The sequence below is a fragment of the Moschus berezovskii genome, chromosome 11 (assembly GCF_049115385.1).
Source record: "Moschus berezovskii isolate FMDL1 chromosome 11, NW_MosBer_1.0, whole genome shotgun sequence".
NCBI lineage: Eukaryota > Metazoa > Chordata > Mammalia > Artiodactyla > Moschidae > Moschus > Moschus berezovskii.
In genome coordinates, this window is record NC_142470.1 from 85847934 (window position 1) to 85866577 (window position 18644).

Below are 18644 nucleotides of genomic sequence, written 5' to 3' on the forward strand. Positions count from 1 at the left end.
TCCCACATTGGAGGTGGACGCTTTAACCTCTGAGCCACCAGGGAAGCCCACATATATGCATCAGTTCAGTTCAGTTCAGTCGCTCAGTCGTGTCCGACTCTCCGCGACCCCATGAATCACAGCACGCCAGGCCTCCCTGTCCATCACCAACTCCCGGAGTTCACTCAAACTCATGTCCACAGAGTCAGTGATGTCATCCAGCCATCTCATTCTCGATCATCCCCTTCTCCTCCCGCCCCCAACCTTTCCCAGCATCAGAGTCTTTTCCAGTGAGTCAACTCGTCGCATGAGGTGGCCAAAGTATTGGAGTTTCAGCTTTAGCATCAGTCCTTCCAATGAATACCCAGGATTGATCTCCTCTGAAATGGACTGGTTGGATCTCCTTGCAGTCCAAGGGACTCTCAAGAGTCTTCTCCAACACCACAGTTCAAAAGCATCAATTCTTCAGCGATCAGCTTTCTTCACAGTCCAACTCTCACATCCATACATGACCAAGGGAAAAACCATACATATATGCATGAAAGTGAAAGTGAAGTCACTCAGTCGTGTCCGACTCTTTGTGACCCTATGGACTGTAGCCTACCAAGCTTCTCTGTCCATGGGATTCTCCAGGCAAGAATACTGGAGTGGGTTACCATTTCCTTCTCCAGGGGATCTTCCCAACCCAGGAATCGAACCTGGGTCTCTGGCATTGGAGGCAGACACTTTAACCTCTGAGCCACCAGGGAAGCCCACATATATGCATACCCATGTATTAATACATATAACTTTTTCTGCCCCCTCACTTTCAGTCTGTGTGTCTGTAGTCCTGAAGGAAGTCTCTTATATCTAGTCAACCATTCTATGTCTTTTGATTGGAGAATTTATCCATTAACTTTTAAAGTAATCATTTATAGGTATATATTAACTACCATTTTAATAATTGTTTTCTGATTGTGTTTATAGTTATTCTCTGTTCTTTTGTTTTCTTGTGGTTGACTTTTTTATCGTGTTTGTGTTCCTTTCTTTTTGGTTTTTGGTATATCTATTGTAGGTTTTTGACTTGTGGTTATATGTGGTTCATATATGTTGACCTGTAATTACATTTACTTGTTTTAAACTCATAGTCATTTAAGTCCAAACACATTCCAAGAGATCTACATTTTCTACTTCCCTCCTCCCACATTTTGTTTTTACTATCATAGTTTGCATCTTTCTGCTTATCACTTAACTGTTTATTGTAGTTATAGTTGCTTTTACAATTTTTTGCCTTTTAATCTAGGTAGTGATTAAGTGGTTGATCCTCATATCTTACTATATATTTGCCTTTCCTAGTGGGATTTTCCCTTTCCTATACATTCTTACTTCTTTTCTATTTAGAGAATATCCTTCAGCATTTCTTTTATGGTATGTTTAGTATTGATGAATTATCTTAGTTGTCGCTTGTCTGAGAAGTTCTTTATCTCTCCTTCTAGTCTAAATTATAATCTTGCTGGATAGAATATTCTAGGTTGCTTTTTCCCTTTCAGCACTTTGAATATATCATGCCACTCTCTTCTTGCCTGCAAAATTTCTGCAGACCAGTCAGCTGATAGCCCTATGGGGAATTCCCTTGGATATGACTCTTGCTATCTTTAGCATTCTCTAACTTCTGCCATTTTAATTACGATATGTCTTAGTGTGAAGCAGTTTGGAATCTTCTGTGCATTCTGTACCTGTATCTGATTTCTTCTTCAGGTTTGGGAGGTTTTCAGCCATAATTTCCTCATATACATTTTCAATCCCCTTCTCTCTTCTCCTTCTGGAATTAATATAATGAAAATGTCAGAACCCTTACTATTATGCCAGATATCAAATTGCTTCCATTTTTAAAAGATTTTCTTCCTGCTATCCTGATGGTGTGATTTCCATAATTCTGTCTTTCAGGTCACTTGCGTATTCTTCTGTATCACTTAGTATGTTATTCATGTTTCTGGTTTATTTAGTTCAGCTATTATTCATTTCTGAATGGGTCTCATTTATATTTGGTGGTTCCTTGCTCCAATAGTGTTTTGATCCATATTTTCCTTAATCAGTTAATAATTTTATCAACAATTTTTGACGTAGCTATGTCTAGTTCAATTTATTATCAGTTTTTGCATTCTTTAGTTGATAAATTGTTTATTTCTGTTTTATTATTTTTTCAGAGGTTTTCTCTTGCTCTTTCAATTTTGAGTAGTTTCACCCTTCACTTTGCTTAACTTTCTCTGCCTCTGTGAATTTAGGTTAAACAGTTATTGTGGTTTTGAAGTGGTGTTCTCATGTGGGAGGATCCCTATACAGACTGCATGTACTTAATGCCTTTGGTGCTGGAGAAGACTCTTGAGAGTCCCTTGGACTGCAAGGAAATCCACCCAGGCCATTCTAAAGGAGATCAATCCTGGGTGTTCATTGGAAGGACTAATGCTAAAGCTGAAACTCCATTACTTTGGCCACCTCACGCGACGAGTTGACTGACTGGAAAACAGTCTGATGCTAGGAGGGATTGGGGGTGGGAGGAGAAGGGGACGACAGAGAATGAGATGGCTGGATGGCATCACTAACTCGATGGACATGAGTTTGAGTGAACTCCGGGAGTTGGTGATGGACAGGGAGGCCTGGCGTGCTGTGGTTCATGGGGTCGCAAAGAGTTGGACACGACTGAGCGACTGGACTGAACTGAACTGAATGCCTTTGGTGGGAGGACTGGATTTTATGTATATGCTTGTCTCATGTTTCCTCAGGGTATGTGGGCAGCTATCACCTTGGTAGGCAGTAAGACTGAAGATGGAGTAGAGGGGCTAGAGCTGATGTCAGATGTGAAGCAGGACTTCCTGTCTGCTCAGTGGCCATCACTGCCTGGTTAGGGTCAGTGTCAGGGTCAAGTCTAGCAACCAAGTTGCTAGAGAAGAAGCCCTTAGGATCAGGCTCAAGCTGACTCCTTTCCCTTTAAGTATCTGTTTCTCCCGCTCTCTATACCAGGACCATTGCCTCAGAGGGCTGTGCTGAAGCACATGGGGCTTGTACGTAGACAGAGGTCCGATGCACAGCCTGTGTAGGCATCTGCTGCTTCACTCAGATTCAGCCTTGGGTGTGAATCGCCTTTGTTTCCCACAGCCAATCCCTGCCGCCTGCCTCTGCCACTCCCACCCCTGTTGTAGAACTACTCCTGTAGTCTGGCAAGGACCTGCGTGGACTCAGCATGTATTGGTAGGTTAGTTGTGGTAGAGGGGCAGCTCTTGGTGATCTGAGTGGTTCCTGGTATGCTGCTGCTGCTGCCCACCTGGGGCTCCTCCTCAGAATGGGTCACCTTTGTGACCATAGTCTGGTCTTCCCCCGCTTCCTGGCTGCCCCAGATCCAGTACTGCACTGTGGTGTGAAATAAGCAGGGCCAGATCATTTGCTCAGTTCAGGCTGGGAAGTGGAATGAGGCAGTCTTTGGCAACCTAGTAGCCTCCAGGGTAGACCTGTCTCTGCCCTGCTTCGAGAGCTAGTCAGCACATGTGCAGTGTCCAGGCTTCTCCAGCCTTTCCATCTGACCCAGTTCCTCCAGCCAGGCAAGGGGGTCTCTCTCCTCTGCACAGATCCCCAGAATCAGATGGCCAGTCTCTGGTTTGACCTACTCACTCCATAGGTCCACTCTTGTCCTCTCCCTTTTCCCCTGAGTCCCCTTCTAATGGCCCAGGTCTAGAGCCAGTCACTTTTCTTCTCTCCCTACCAGAGTATGTATATATCTTTCTTACAGCCTTGGTTGTAAAGGGGTTCTTCTGCCAGTTTCCAGTTCATTTTAAGTGAGAATTATTCATTCGGGAAAAGTGAGTTCCATGTCCTTTTATTCCATCTTGATCTATGTTTCAAATTTTTAAAATTAAAGGATATGTAAATGAACTTCACAAAAGTGTGTATGCAAAGACAAATATTTACCCACTACTTTTTAATGGACTCATACTAGACATTGTTACATAACCTGCTTTTTCTCTCAGTGGTGCATCACAAAAATTTTTGTTAATGTATCATTACATCATGATTTTAAAAATTGCACAATATTATTTTATATGAAATTGCAATTTATTTTACTGAAACTGCAGGCAATTCAGTTGTTTCTGATTTTTCTTTAACATAAAATCTCTGCTCTAAACATCCCCATAGGTAAACTTTCACATTTGTAAAGTTAATTCTAAATTCCCCGAAGTAGAATCACTCAACCAAAGATTTTATGAATTTTTAACTTTTGATTGACACATCCCATTTTGTACTATGTGATTCATAGGAATGAGTTAATGAGGGAAATGTTACACCAAGTCAAGGCAAGAGGAATCAGAAATGAAACAATTATCAGAACTTTTTAGAACCCCCTTAGGTCTCACCTCCTGCCTCCAGGGCTGGGTTGAAGTTGTGTGCACTGACCTTTAACATTTATTGAGTTGTCTCCCTTTGCCTGGGTTGGGAAGATCCCCTGGAGAAGGGATCAGCTACCCACTCCAGTATTCTGGCCTAGAGAATTCCATGGACTGTGTAGTCCATGGGGTCACAAAGAGTCAGACACGACTAAGTGACTTTCACTTTCCCTTTGCCTACTTTTAATAGTTTTTCGTGTTCTCCTGAGCTTATAATACACAAAGCAACCTCTTCAAAAAGAGAATTTCTCTGTGGAATAAATAGCTCGGTAGACACCCACAAGGTAAAGGCACAGGTTGCTGTCGTCAGTGTATTGTCTAGAGCCACAGACTTAGAATCACACCAGTAGCCACCTAACAGGGAGTTTCCTTTGTGACTCATTAAGGCTACCTGGAGGTGACAGCGAGAGTTTCTGTTTTCATCTTTTCCCAGGTTTTTTTTTTCCAGATCCTTCTCAGCTATATCTAGCTCTAGTGATACTTGGGAGACCTTGAGCTTTACCATCTCTAAAGTAGGACCTGAGAAGAGGAGGGAGAGGATTTGAGAAGACTTAGATGAGTTCCCAAAATAGAACAAAGCACAGAAGAAAGAACCAGGTTTCAAATGCAAGGAAGGTGGAGAGGGAGAAGCAAACTGGGGGACACTATTTTGTGCAGGGCAGTTCGGAACTGTTTTTGAGGCAAGAAGGGTGTTTCAGGTGCATCTTTCTCTTAACAGACTACCATGACTTAGGAAAGTGACAGTTAATTGAGCTTTTTTGTTTTAGTCCCAGATCTACCATTCTCTTTTTTCTTTGGAAAATGTTGCTTCACTAAATCTTACCATTTTTTTTTTACCTTTTTTTTTACCTCAAGGATGTGGTGTCACCAAAGGCTTATTATGAGAGTAAGAGAATTATGACTCAAAATATAAAAAAATTGAATTATTTAACATTGATCCATTCAAACCCATTTTTATGTACCTTTATAGACAGTGTAAATGTAATGCTGGGAGAAGCCAGGAATATAAGGAGTTTAAAAAAAAAGTGTTTTTTCAGCCATTGACCTCTTAAAATGATCAGCTGTTTTAACATTATGTAGTTACAATCATAGTTGAACATACCTGTGTCTGCACATTTTCTTTGAACTCTTTGTCCACGTTCAAGTTTAAAGTATGTCACTTATCTAGTACTTATCAACCCGCCCCCTTCCCCCCCGACTTGTGGTTAAGAACATTCACTCCAGCTAGAGTCACACCTCTTTGGTCTGAATCTTAGCTTCACCTCTTGTTACTGGCTACTTAATTTTGGTCAAATTTCTTATACTCTGGGCTTCAGTTTTCTCATCTGTTAAATGGGGCTAATAATAGTACCCACATTAAAGGGTTATTTGTGGATGAGGATCTATGTAGGTGTAGTGCTTCACCTAGAAAGCCACATAAATGTTAACTATTGTTGTCCTTATCTCTTCTATCATTTCTGAACATCAAGACAGAACCACATTTTCCTATAATCCTATATAAGGTCTGTTAACCGTAAATCACCTTGCTGAAGGAAACCATAATAAAAGATTTTAGTATTATCAACATATCCTTTGTTATCACCAGAACACAGATTTCCAAAATATAATAACATTTAACATTCGTTATACCTACCAATTTCCAGACACTACACTACGCCTTTTTGCATCACTTCTTTTAATCATCAGCCATATAAATGAGGATTTGTATTTTCCAATTTTTACAAGTGAGGTTTTAGAGGCTTAGAGAAGTTGTGCTGAGGTCACATGGCCAGTGCATGGCAAATGGAAGTAGAATAAGTAAGTATAGTAAGTAAAGCCAGGTCGTACTTAAGTTTGGGATTTTCCTGGTGCTTCAACAGTAAAGAATCTACCTGAAATGCAGGAGACCTGGGTTCAATCCCTGGGTCAGGAAGATCTCCTGGAGAAGGGAATGGAAACTCACTCCAGTATTCTCGCCTGGAGAATTCCATGGACAGAAGAGCCTGGTGGGCTATAGTCCATGGGGTCGCAAAGAGTCAGACATGACTAACACTTTCACTTGTTTAAGTTTAGGCTCCTTACTACCATAATTAGATATATTATGCTGACCAGACGGAGAGGGCAATGGCACCCCACTCCAGTACTCTTGCCTGGAGAATTCCAGGAATGGCGGAGCCTGGTGGGCTGCCGTCTATGGGGTCACACAAAGTCGGACACGACTGAAGTGACTTAGCAGCAGCAGCAGCATGCTGACCAGAGTTACTAGGACTGATATTCTTCAGTAGCAATAGTCGTTATCCAGAGTAACACAGACTTAGGTGACCAAATTGGCCACTCACAGTGGCCTCAGCTTACCAAATATCTCCATGCTAAGTGGAACCATTATCTCACATGTACCAACTGGAAGCTGTCAGATATCATGTTCATCATCCAGCTGCTGGTTGACCAAAGCAAGGAGACTTCCTTTAAGTCAATCAACCTTGTAACCCCTTACTTGATCAAGCACACATTGGAATGTCCACCACTATAATCTGCATCAGCCTTTTTATTTGGGTAAGCAAACAAGCAGAACTCTCAGGGTACCCAGCATACATAATCTGATGTGCTCCAGAACCATATTAATTCAGGTCTCAAGAGACAGCCAGGTTAGAACAGAACTTCTTTACTCTACAACCAGCTAGTTGGTTCAGGGTTCTTTTCAGGACTGAGAGTGAGAGGGCAACAAGTGACTGAGAAATTCAAGGGCCCCATCTCAGGTATACCAACAGAGTTCTTTGGTAGGTTCAAAATGCTTCTGTTAACATCAAGAATTAGAATCAGAGACTTTAGAAAATTTTAGCAAATGCCATGAAGCTAGGAGCTTGAAAATGGAACGGGGGGAACCTTGAACCCACTCTTGAACATTCATGAACATTGTTCTGAAAAATAATCCTATTATGGAACTGTATGTTCCCAGTATGTTTGAGTGGAGTGTTTACCATTTCCTTTTGAGAACATGCATCAAATTACAGTTTGGAAAGCAAATCAAATAGTACTGCTGGTTATTGTTCATTCTCTTCTCTGCCTTGTGTTCCCTGAAGAATAGACACACTATTTTTCTATTTTAATTGGAATTAATCTTTCTTTGAACTTGAAATATACCAGGATTTCAGATACATAACAAGAAAACTAAGTTCCAGGGGTAACCCTGCAATGTGCAAACGTTCCAGTTAACAATATCAAAGTGAAAAGTAATTTCAGTTCAGTTCAGTCGCTCAGTCGTGTCTGACTCTTTGCAATCCCATGAACCACAGCATGCCAGGCCTCCCTGTCCATCACCAGCTCCCGGAGTTCACTCAACCTCATGTCCGTCGAGTCAGTGATGCCATCCAGCCATCTCATCCTCTGTCGTCCCCTTCTCCTCCTGCCCCCAATCCCTCCCAGCATCAGGGTCTTTTCCAATGAGTCAACTCTTCACATGAGGTGGCCAAAGTATTTGAGTTTCAGCTTTAGCATCAGTCCTTCCAATGAACACCCAGGACTGATCTCCTTTAGAATGGCCTGGTTGGATCTCCTTGCAGTCCAAGGGACTCTCAAGAGTCTTCTCAAACACCACAGTTCAAAAGCATCAATTCTTCGGCGATCAGCTTTCTTCACAATCCAAATCTCACATCCATACATGACCACTGGAAAAACCATAGCCTTGACTAGACAGACCTTTGTTGGCAAAGTAATATCTCTGCTTTTCAATATGCTGTCTAGGTTGGTCATAACTTTCCTTCCAAGGAGTAAGCGTCTTTTAATTTCATGTCTGCAATCACCATTGAAAAGTAATTTATTCAATAACAAACTGTTGATTTTTAAATTTTTTATTTTATATTGGAGTATAGTTGATTAAAAGTATTTCAGGTGTACAGAAAGGGATTCAGTTATGTATCTATTCTTTTTCAAGTTCTTTTCCCATTTAGGTTATTACAGAATATTGAGTCGAGTTCCATATGCTATATAGTAGATCCTTGTTGGTTATCTAGCACTGTGTATAGGTCAGTCCCAAACTGCCAACTTATCCCTCCCTGCCACCCTCCCCCTTATGGTAACCATAAGTTTGTTTTCTGTTTGTTTTTTTTGTTTGTTTGTTTTAGATTCTGAATATAAGCAATATCATATGATATTTGTCTATCTCTGACTTACTTCATTTAGTATGATAATCTCCAGGTCCATCCATGTTGCTGCAAGTGGCATTATGTCATTCTTATTAGTGGCTGAGTAATATTCCATTGTATGTATATACTACATCTTCTTTATCTGTTCCTCCATCAATGGACATTTAGTTTGCTTCCGTTTCTTGGCTGTTGTAAATAGTGTTGCAATATACACTGGGGTGCATGTGTCCTTTTGAACCATGGCTTTCTCTGCATATATGCCCAGGGGTGGGATTGCTAGATCATTTGGTAGCTCTATATTTAGTTTTTTAAGGAATTTCCATATGTTTCTCCATAGTGGCTGTACCAATTTACAGGTTCCCACCAATAGGGTGGAAGGGTTCCCTTTTCTACAAACTCTCACCAGCATTTTTTGGTTTGTAGATGTTTTGATGATGACCATTCTGTCTGGTGTAAAGTGATATCTCAATGTGCTTTTGATTTGCATTTCTCTAATAATTAGCCATGTTGAACATCTTTTCATGTGCCTCTTGGCCATCTGTATGTCTTCTTAGGATAAATGTCTCCTTAGATCTTCTGCCCATTTTTTGATTGGGTTGTTTGGGTTTTTTTTTTTTTTTATATTGAGCTTCATGAGCTGTTTATAAATTTTCAATATTAATCCCTTGTCAGTTACATCATTTGCAAATATCTTCTTCCATCATGTGGGCTTTTCATTTTGTTTATGGTTACCGTGACTGTGCAAAAGCTTTTAAATTTAATTAGGTCCCATTTGTTTATTTTTGGTTTTGTTTCCATTACTCTGGGAGATAGTTTGAAAAAATATTGCTGTGATTTATGTCAAAGAGTGTTCTGCCTATGTTTTCCTCTAGAAGTTTTATAGCATCTAATCTTACATTTAGGTCTTTAATGCATTTTGAGTTTATTTTTGTATATAGTAGTAAAGAATGATCTAATTTCAGTTTTGTACATGTGGCTGTCCAGTTTTCTCAGCATCATTTATTGAAGAGACTGTCTTTCTATTTTGTATAATCTTATCTCCTTTGACATAGATTAATTGACCACAGTTGCATGGGTTTATTTTTGGGCTTTCTATCCTGTTCTGTTGATCTATATTTGTTTTTTTGTGCAGTACCATACTGTATTGATTACTGTAGATTTGTAGTATACTCTGAAGTCAAGGAGCCTGATTCCTCCAGCTCCATTTTTCTTAAGATTGCTTTGGCTTTAGGATCTTTTGTGTCCCCATCAGATTTTAAGACTTTTTGTTCTAGTTCCTTTAAAATAAATGCGATTGATAATTTGATAGGGATTTCATTGAATATGTAGATTACCTTGGGTAATATAGTCATTTTCACAATATTTATTCTTCTAATACAAGAACATGGTATATCTTTCCATCTGTGTCATCTTCAATTTCTTTCATCGGCATCTTATAGTTTTTGGAGTACAAGCATTTTGCATCCTTAGATAGGTTTATTTCTAGATATTTCATTCTTTTTGATGTTATGGTAAATGGGACTGTTTAATTCCCTTTTCTGATCTTTCATTGTTAGTGTATAGGAATACAAGAGATTTCTGTACTTTAATTGTGTATCCTGCAATTTCACCTATTTATTGATGACCTCCAGTAGTTTTCTGGTAGCATCTTTAGGATTTTCTATGCATACTGTCATTTCATCTGCCAACAGTGAAGGTCTTCCTTCTTTTCTAATTTGGTTTCTTTTTATTTTTCTTTGATTGCCATGGCTAGGATTCCCAAAACCATGTTGAATAAAACTGCAAGAGTGCATATTCCTGATCTTGTTTCTAATCTTAGAGGAAATGCTTTCAGCTTTTTACCATTGAGTATGATATTAGTTGTATGTTTGTCATGTATGACCTTTATTATGTTGAAATACATTCCTTCTATGCCCAGTTTCTGGAAAGTTTTTTTATCACAAATGAATGTTGGATTTTGTCAAAAACTTTTTCTGTATCTATTGATATGACCATATGGTTTTTATATTTCAATTTGTTGACGGGGTAGTTCACACTAGTTAATTTGTGGATATTGAAAAAAATCTTTGCATCTCTGGGATAAATCCCATTTGATCATGGTACATGATCCTCTTAATGTTTTGTTGGATTTGATTTGCTAGTATTTTGTTTAGGGTTTTTTTTTTTTGTATCTAAGTTCATCAGTGATATTGCCCTGAATTTTTTTTTTCTTGGTATCTTCATCTGGTTTCAGTATCAGAGTGATGGTGACATCATAGAATGAGTTTGGAAGTGCTCCTTCCTCTGCACTTTTTTGGAAGGGTATCAAAGGTTATGTGTTAACTCTGCTCCAAATATTGGATAGAATTTGCCTGTGAAGACATCTGGTCCTGGCCTTTTGTTTGCTGGGCATTTTTTAATCACAGTTTCCATTTTAGTGCTTGTAATTAGTCTGTTCATAGTTTCTATTTCTTCTTGGTTCAGTCTTGGGTGATTGTACCTAAGAATTTTTTCATTTCTTCTAGGTTGTCCAATTTATTGGTGTATTGTTGCTTGTAAGAGTCACATGATCCTTTGTATTTATGTGGCTTCCATTGTAACTTCTTTTTCCATTTCTAATTTTATTGATTTGAGCCCTCTCCCTATTTTCTTGATGATTTTGGCTAAAAGGTTATCAACTTTGTTCATTTTCTTAGAAGACCAACTTTTAGTTTCTTTGATCTTTGCTATTGTTTGTCTTTATTTCTGCTCTGATCTTTATCTTTCCTTCTACTAACTTTGGGTTTTGTTTGTCCTTCCTTCTCCAGTTGCTTTAGGTGTAAGGATAGGTTTGAGACTTTTCTTTAGAAACAAGAACTTCAGAACTGAATTCAGGAAACAGAACTTCTAACCATTATTCATGTTATTGCTGGAATCAACTTCTTGACTCAGCCATGATTTTCTTGCCTGTAAAATAGTCATAATCATGACAATTTAGGCAGCTGATAAGAGGATTAAGTAATGTGGATTTCAGAGCACTTTGTAAACTGAAAGTTGGTATAAAATGCAGGAAGTTATTATTTACACTGAAATCAACTCTCAAAATGCCCAAAGGAATGGAAGCCATCAGAAAATGAGAATGAAAACGTTTATGACCAGAAAGGGAATTTTTCTTTTTTTTTAGTTTATCATGTAGTTTCCCTGTGTGCTAGGCATAAATAATATTTATATATTATCTTTTATCTCACTTAGGTTATATCATTCAGTGATTTGAAGGGATTTTGCCTTCCCCCAACCTGGCTGTAACTGAGTTTTGTCTGTCTGATGGCCAGGACCATGTCAAGGGGTTTAGCAGGCATGGGGGCAGGAGAAGGGGACGACAGAGGATAAGATGGCTAGATGGCATCACCGACTTGATGGACATGAGTTTGGGTAAACTCCGGGAGTTGGTGATGGACAGGGAGGCCTGGCGTGCTGTGATTTATGGGGTCGCAAAGAGTTGGACACGACTGAGCAACTGAACTGATATGCTCAGGAAGACTTTAGGCATGCTGTCTGCTGCTGAGTAGGGGTGTGTTCCTACCATGTTGGGTATTTGGCCGGAGGTGTCCTAGAATGGGATCCTGTTGAGTAGGGCCAGGTCTTGGTGAGAGATGGTGGTCTGCCCTGAGGGCTCACACCAATGAGCACTCCGCGGAACTGCTGCTGCCAGTGTCTTTGTTCCCTAGTGAGTCACAGCTGCCTCTGCCTCCACTGAAGGAGACCCTCCAGTCCTAGCAGGTAGGTCTGGCCCAGGCTCTTATGAAGTCACTGCTTTTTTCACTGGGTCCTGGCGCACACAGACCTTGTGTGCACCCTCCAAGAGTGGAGTTTCTTCTTCCCCCAGTCTGTGGAAGTCCTGTGATCAAACACTGAAAGCCTTCAAAACCAGACATTCTGGAGGTTCCACCCCTGTTGCCAGACCATCAGTCTGGGAAGGCTGATGTGGGACTCAGAACTTTCACTCCTGTGGGAAAACTTCTGTGATATAATTATTTTCCAGGTTTTGGCTCACACTGCTCCTCCGCCAGTGGGCATGGGATTTGATTTTATCACAACCGTGCCCTCCTACCATAATAATAATGGACTTCCTTCTTTGTCTTTGGATGTAGGATATCTTTTTTGTTAGGGTCCAGCATTTTTCTGTTGAGCAGTTAGTTGTGATTTTGGCGTTTTCCTAAGAAGAGGTGAACTCACATCCTTCTTACTCTGCCATCTTGTCTCCATCCTGAATCCCCACAATGTTGATTTTGTTGACTTATGTGTCAGAGCTATTCCATGTGTTTTCTCGACTAATACAGGGAAGCTACCACTGTCCTTACACAGAGGGTGAATCGAGGGCTCTGCATAGTTGGTTAGTGGGTCTCAGTCTGGTTGGAGAGCTTCAACTAATGTCAGTGCTCAGCCTGCATTCTAGACCAAGGAAACAGAAACCCAGAGTAGAGCTTGCAATCTGGTATTTTTCCGAAGCTACCCTGGTGATAAAAATGAGTAGAAGCAGGTGTTCTGACCTGCCCACATGAGACCTCTTGAACTTTTGACTTACCTCTTTTCTTCTCTTCTAAAAATAGGTCAATGTCATTGTCTCCATTTCTTTTTCAGGGACAAATTTTTATGGGTAGAAATATTAAGTGTGTTTCCCCTTTGTCAGTTTTTATAACTCCTCTAACTGGTTATTAATCAATCAAACATAAGTAATTCCCTGATCTCTTAAACTTCACTTGGATGCCAAGCAAGGTTCTTTTCATATGAACCAGTGAGGTGAGTGTGTGTATGTAAGTAAGAAGTTTGGGTTTCATATTTATGGGGGTAAATAAATATTACAAAGGCAAAAACTTGTTTAAAGTCCTTAGTGACCTAGGAATTGGTATAAGTAAAATTTCCATTTGAATTCTCAAAGAGTGAAACAAATAGTGCATAGAAGAGAGGAAAGAATAGAGAGGAATATATGTGTTGTTTAAGCAAGGATGTCTTTCAGTCACTAGTAAAATTAGGGCCATAAACCAGATCTCTAGTGTCTTTCTATGACTTAGAAAGTGAAAGTCACTCAGTGGAGTCTGACTCTGCAGTCCTATGGACTATAGCCCTCCAGGCTTCTCTGTCCATGGAATTCTCCAGGCAAGAATACTGGAGTGATTGCCATTCCTTTCACCAGGGAATCTTCTTGACCCAGGGATTGAACCTAGGTCTCCTGCATTGCAGGGGGATTTCTTTACCATCTGAACCACAAAGGCAGCCCTTTTATGACTTTGGTTATATGAAATTTTCAAATAAAAATCTCTGATTTTAAGAATAATTTTATGTTCTACCACATTTTAAATACCTAGGACTGTAAAGTTAATATGTCTTTAAAGGGTGTTATAACTCCCCAGAAGTTTAGAATCATTACAGTAACTCAGAATTCTGGACCACTTATGGATTCTCTTGGGATCTGGCTCTGGTGTATTATAAAAATAATTACTAATATTGAGCACTCATTAAGTACTAGGCCCTGCTCTTGTTCATGTTAACTCATTTCCCTCAAAACCATATAAAGCAGGTAAACTTCTTATGTGGCAAGTGAAACAGCCAGAATTCAACTAATTTTAAGTAAATTTCCCTCATTCCTTGGCCTTTCATAGTTGCCATGCTTGAACTGGGTTTTTTTAAAAAGAGCACAGCACAACTAGAGGGTGGGGGACTTCATGGCCAAACTGCCCTAGCACCTCCATCAAACTCACCCAAGCATTTATAAAAATGCATATTCCTGTGTCTTTTTCTCAGAGTCTGATTAATTGGGCAGAGGCTAAAGCCCCAAACCTTTAAAAAAAACAAGGATCTCCCAGTATTTTCAGTACACACTTGATTGACATTATGCACAGTATCTAAAACAGTTCTCCCTGCCACCAGTTATTCCATGACTACACTCATATAAATAGTCACTTAAATGATTTGAAGTCAATAACTATACCAACATTTCTTACCTATTTTTAAGAGCTCAGTGACTCTGCGCTGTGTGGTTTAACTTCACAAATACTGGCACAATTTCATCACTGGCAAAATCTTCAGGTCTAGACATCACTTTGAATATTTCATCTAGGTCATTTATTCTTTTAAAAGGACATATTGTCATCATCAGTCAAGTTTAAGGGTAGACGTGTATGCTGCTGCTGCTAAGTCGCTTCAGTCGTGTCCGACTCTGTGTGACCCCATAGACGGCATTCCAGGAGGCTCCCCTGTCCCTGAGATTCTCCAGGCAAGAACACTGGAGTGGGTTGCCATTTCCTTCTCCAATGCAGGAAAGTGAAAAGTGAGAGTGAAGTCACTTGGTCATGTCGACACTTAGCAACCCCATGGACTACAGCCTATCAGGCTCCTCCGTCCATGGGATTTTCCAGGCAAGAGTACTGGAGTGGGTTGCCACTGCCTTCTCCAGTAGACATGTATAGATTCCTGCAAAAAAGAATTTTTTTTTTATCTGAATCATTTATCTGAATTTAGTATTGTGATATATTCTATGTACCACCCAACAATAAAGTTAGGAATCCAGAACCCCTGAGTACACACAGATAGAAGAGCCCAGAATGTCCCCTTGATGAGACTTCTGTCACTACTTTGAGGAAGCTCTGAGCCCCTCACATTGTCAATAATTCACAGGTGCTGGGAGACAGCAACCCTGCCTCCATATGTAGGCTGGACTTCAGTCAAAGTCACTGTCAGCGTTAGTCCCTGAGCATAGACCACTTGAGAGTTGAACAGCTGGCCCCCAGCATATGCTACGAGTCAAGGCAAAGATAAATCATTTCAGGGTGGAACTATACAAAACACAGAAACCCTTCATGTGACCTGCAGTGTTATAAGGACTCTCCCTTTTATAGAAGAAATGCTTAAGGCTCAGTCTGTAGGTAGCAATAAAGTTTGAGAAATTCAGTTAAAAATATCATTTCTGGAGGAAAGGGGAGTGTGTTGACATAGTCCTGCATATTGACCAAGTGACTTGGCAAAGGCCAGATGCAGAGAACAATCATGGCCTGACTCTGTAATGTGAGGTTTAATTCCAGCCACACTGCCTCCCAAACGTATCTTTCCTGTTAGTGATTCACAGTTACAGGGACCAAGGAGGCAGGATCAAAAGTCTAAAACTCTACAATTAACTTTAAATGTATTAGAATTCAAGGTGAGAATTAGAAATAAAAATTCCTATTATATAGGTATAGTTATAAACATATATATAAATTATTATTAACAGTTTGTAGCAATCACAAACCTGACTCATATAGATTTGTATTTAACAGTCTAAGTTCTGAATACACCTGTACTGTGGCAACAGTTCTTGTTTGGATGTCACCCTGGGGAATGGCATTTGCATGGCTTTTGCCTTGTTCAGCCACAAACAGGTCTTGGGCTTGGCATTCAGGGCCAGGCTTGGCAGGACCTCATCTACAGTCTGCGGTCTGCCACTTGGCACTAAGCAGTGGTGAGAGAAGGTGGTTTGGGGAGATTCCATCACACTTCATTTGGAAAACAGAGTTATCTCTATTGAAATTAAAGCTAATAGTTTGGATTTATATATGTTTCTACAATTCTCTTATACAGCTTTTAAATTGCAAAACAAAGATCTGATGTATAATTCCAGTAAGTAAAACCTACCTGGCTCAGAGGCCCAAACATGTTTCATTTATGTGATAAGCTAATCACTTGGGTTGCTAACTTTCAGAGGCATTTATAAACAGGAACCTATTATTGTTAGGACTCTCCTGCGCTATTCACATTAATGGGCTATTGAAAAAAATGACTTGAGCGAGAAAAAATCCCTGCAGACCCAGGAGGGCCCAGTAAAATCTTTGATTTTGTGCCTCATTCACTTCTGGCACAGCAACAGAGATGCCGTCCAGAAAGTCCAGGGTTTCAGTGGAGACAGGGCACGCAGGAAGCCTAGAATGCCACACACTATGTGCCAAGGGAGGTAAGCAGGCCTAGGGTGCCAGGTTCCCATCCCTACAGCATAGCGGGGTCGGGGGGGGCGGTGGAGAGAGGAAGGTGAAAGCCCCACATCACTAGCCGCCACCAGCAGGCATATCAGCACAGAATACCATCTCAAGTGTTCCTCAGCAGCAGCTGAGCTGTAAGTGGCTGTCTCCCACCTTGGACTCTGTTCATTTATATTCCTTGTTCAGCTATCTGTCCTTGAAAATTAAAAGCCAAGTGACTTTTTTTTTTTTTTTTGAGGCTGCTGCTGTGGCAGTCCTAATAACTCTTAATAATGAACTGCAAGAGATGAAGATTTGTCTCGCTTGGCTTTTACTCGCTGGCCTCCGTGATGATCCTGATCAGGCTGCAGTGTGTGATCTCAAGTGTAACATGTAGCACCGCTCCAGCAGGACAGGATAGCCGACTGCCTACACCTCCTTCTTAGTTCTCACGTACAGGAAGGAGCACTCTGCCGAAACCTGTCTCAAGTTTTCTGAGTGGAAGGAATGGGGCAGCCTGAAAGGGACGAAGGAGAAGAAAACGTGAGCCTTCCTAGGAGAGAAAGCAAGGTGTAGGCCGAGAATGGGCTCCGAGATCAAACAGATTTGGTTCCAGAATCCTTGCTCTAATGACGGACACCTTGTCCAAAAGGCAGACTATCACAACATCACTGTTTCCCAGTAAAAAATGGAATAATAACATCTACTCTACAAGGGTTAGATTGAGGGTTCAGTGAAAATATCCATGTAACTATGGCCGATTCACATTGTTATATGGCAGAAACAGGCACAACATTGTAAAGCAATTATCCTCCAGTTAAAAACTAAAAACATATCCATGTAATATGGGTAGCACAGAGTAAGAAGTTTGCCTTTTTATAAAACATAGGTCAGAGTCTATCTGTGGGTCCATCCCACAGACCCTCAAGGTTAACCAGTTCCCTTTCAGAAAGAAAGTGACACTGCAGATTCAGTAGCCACTGAGAAGCCTAAATAACCTCTCTCCCATGGTAAAGCACAAGAATCTACAGGCTTATGTAAGCAAACATGCTTTCTGTATCATCCTTATTGGAGCTTGGGCTTCCCAGGTGGCACTAGTGGTAAAGGACCCACCTGCCATTGCAGGAGATGTTAAGAGACATGGGTTTGATCCCTGAGTTGGGAAGATCTGCTGGAGGACACCTGGCAGCCCACTCCAGTATTCTTGTCTGGAGAATCCCATGGTCAGAGGAGCCTGGAGAGCTACAGTCCACAGGGTCGCAAAGAATCAGACATAACTGAGCGACTTCGCACACACACTGTTGGAGGTGGTAACAGAATAGCAACAGTGAGAAAGCCATGCAGATATCACACATCTGCACGTATGCTTAGACCAGTAGCTGCCACTGCTGGCTTTGCGAATGTGAGTGCAATCTGCCAGTTATTATGATTTATTCTAAATTGACTGTGCAACATATTTCGCAGAGGTAGCTGAGAGGACTTTGATATCAGTAACTCGGTGATCGTATAAAAAGGAAGTTGAATATCTTACAGGTCCTATTACATTATTAATAAAGGGAGCTATTTCAGATCCATCCTCACCTCACCTTTTAATAAACAGATCTGGGCAGCTCCATTCATGTTGTATTCCCCAAACAACCAAAATAGCTACCCTTGCTTTGTACCTGAAACATAAGCATTTTATATTTAATAGCTCAATTTAACAAAAGCACTCTGAAGTGAGCATTGCTATCGTCATTTCACAGATTAGGAAACTGAATCTCTAAAAATTAAGTGACTGCCTGGGGTCACAGACTCACTTGCAAAGGAAGAATTTGAAACCCTTTGGCTTAAATAAGCACTAATCCCTTGTGCTCCGTTCACCAAGTCTGAGTCAGTTTTGTCCTACTCCTTGTAGAGAAAGAAAATGTGTGAATTCCCTAGCCTCAGAGAAAAAATGCATTCAGGATTATTGGTGAACAAAGAGCTTTAAGGCTGCCGGTTAGGACGCCTGGCACAGGGAAAGGTGAGATAATACAAGAAGCATTTGCCTGAAGGCAGAAGTCCCGAGCTCAGGCTTTAATGTGGCTTCTTCCTTGCTGTGTGATTTTGCACCCATTTACTTATCCTCTCTGAGCCCAGCTTCCTTACCTCTAAAGTTTACTACCCTCGTAGAATTGTTACCATCAATCAAGAACTGTGGT

General features: G+C 40.6%; 1 protein-coding gene across 5 annotated transcripts in view; it reads left to right on the top strand.

The window, feature by feature from the left end:
• SLC8A1 (solute carrier family 8 member A1) overlaps positions 1 to 18644 on the top strand; it is a 477484-nt gene that overhangs the window by 439624 nt on the left and 19216 nt on the right. The gene's annotated exons all lie outside the window — the stretch shown is intronic.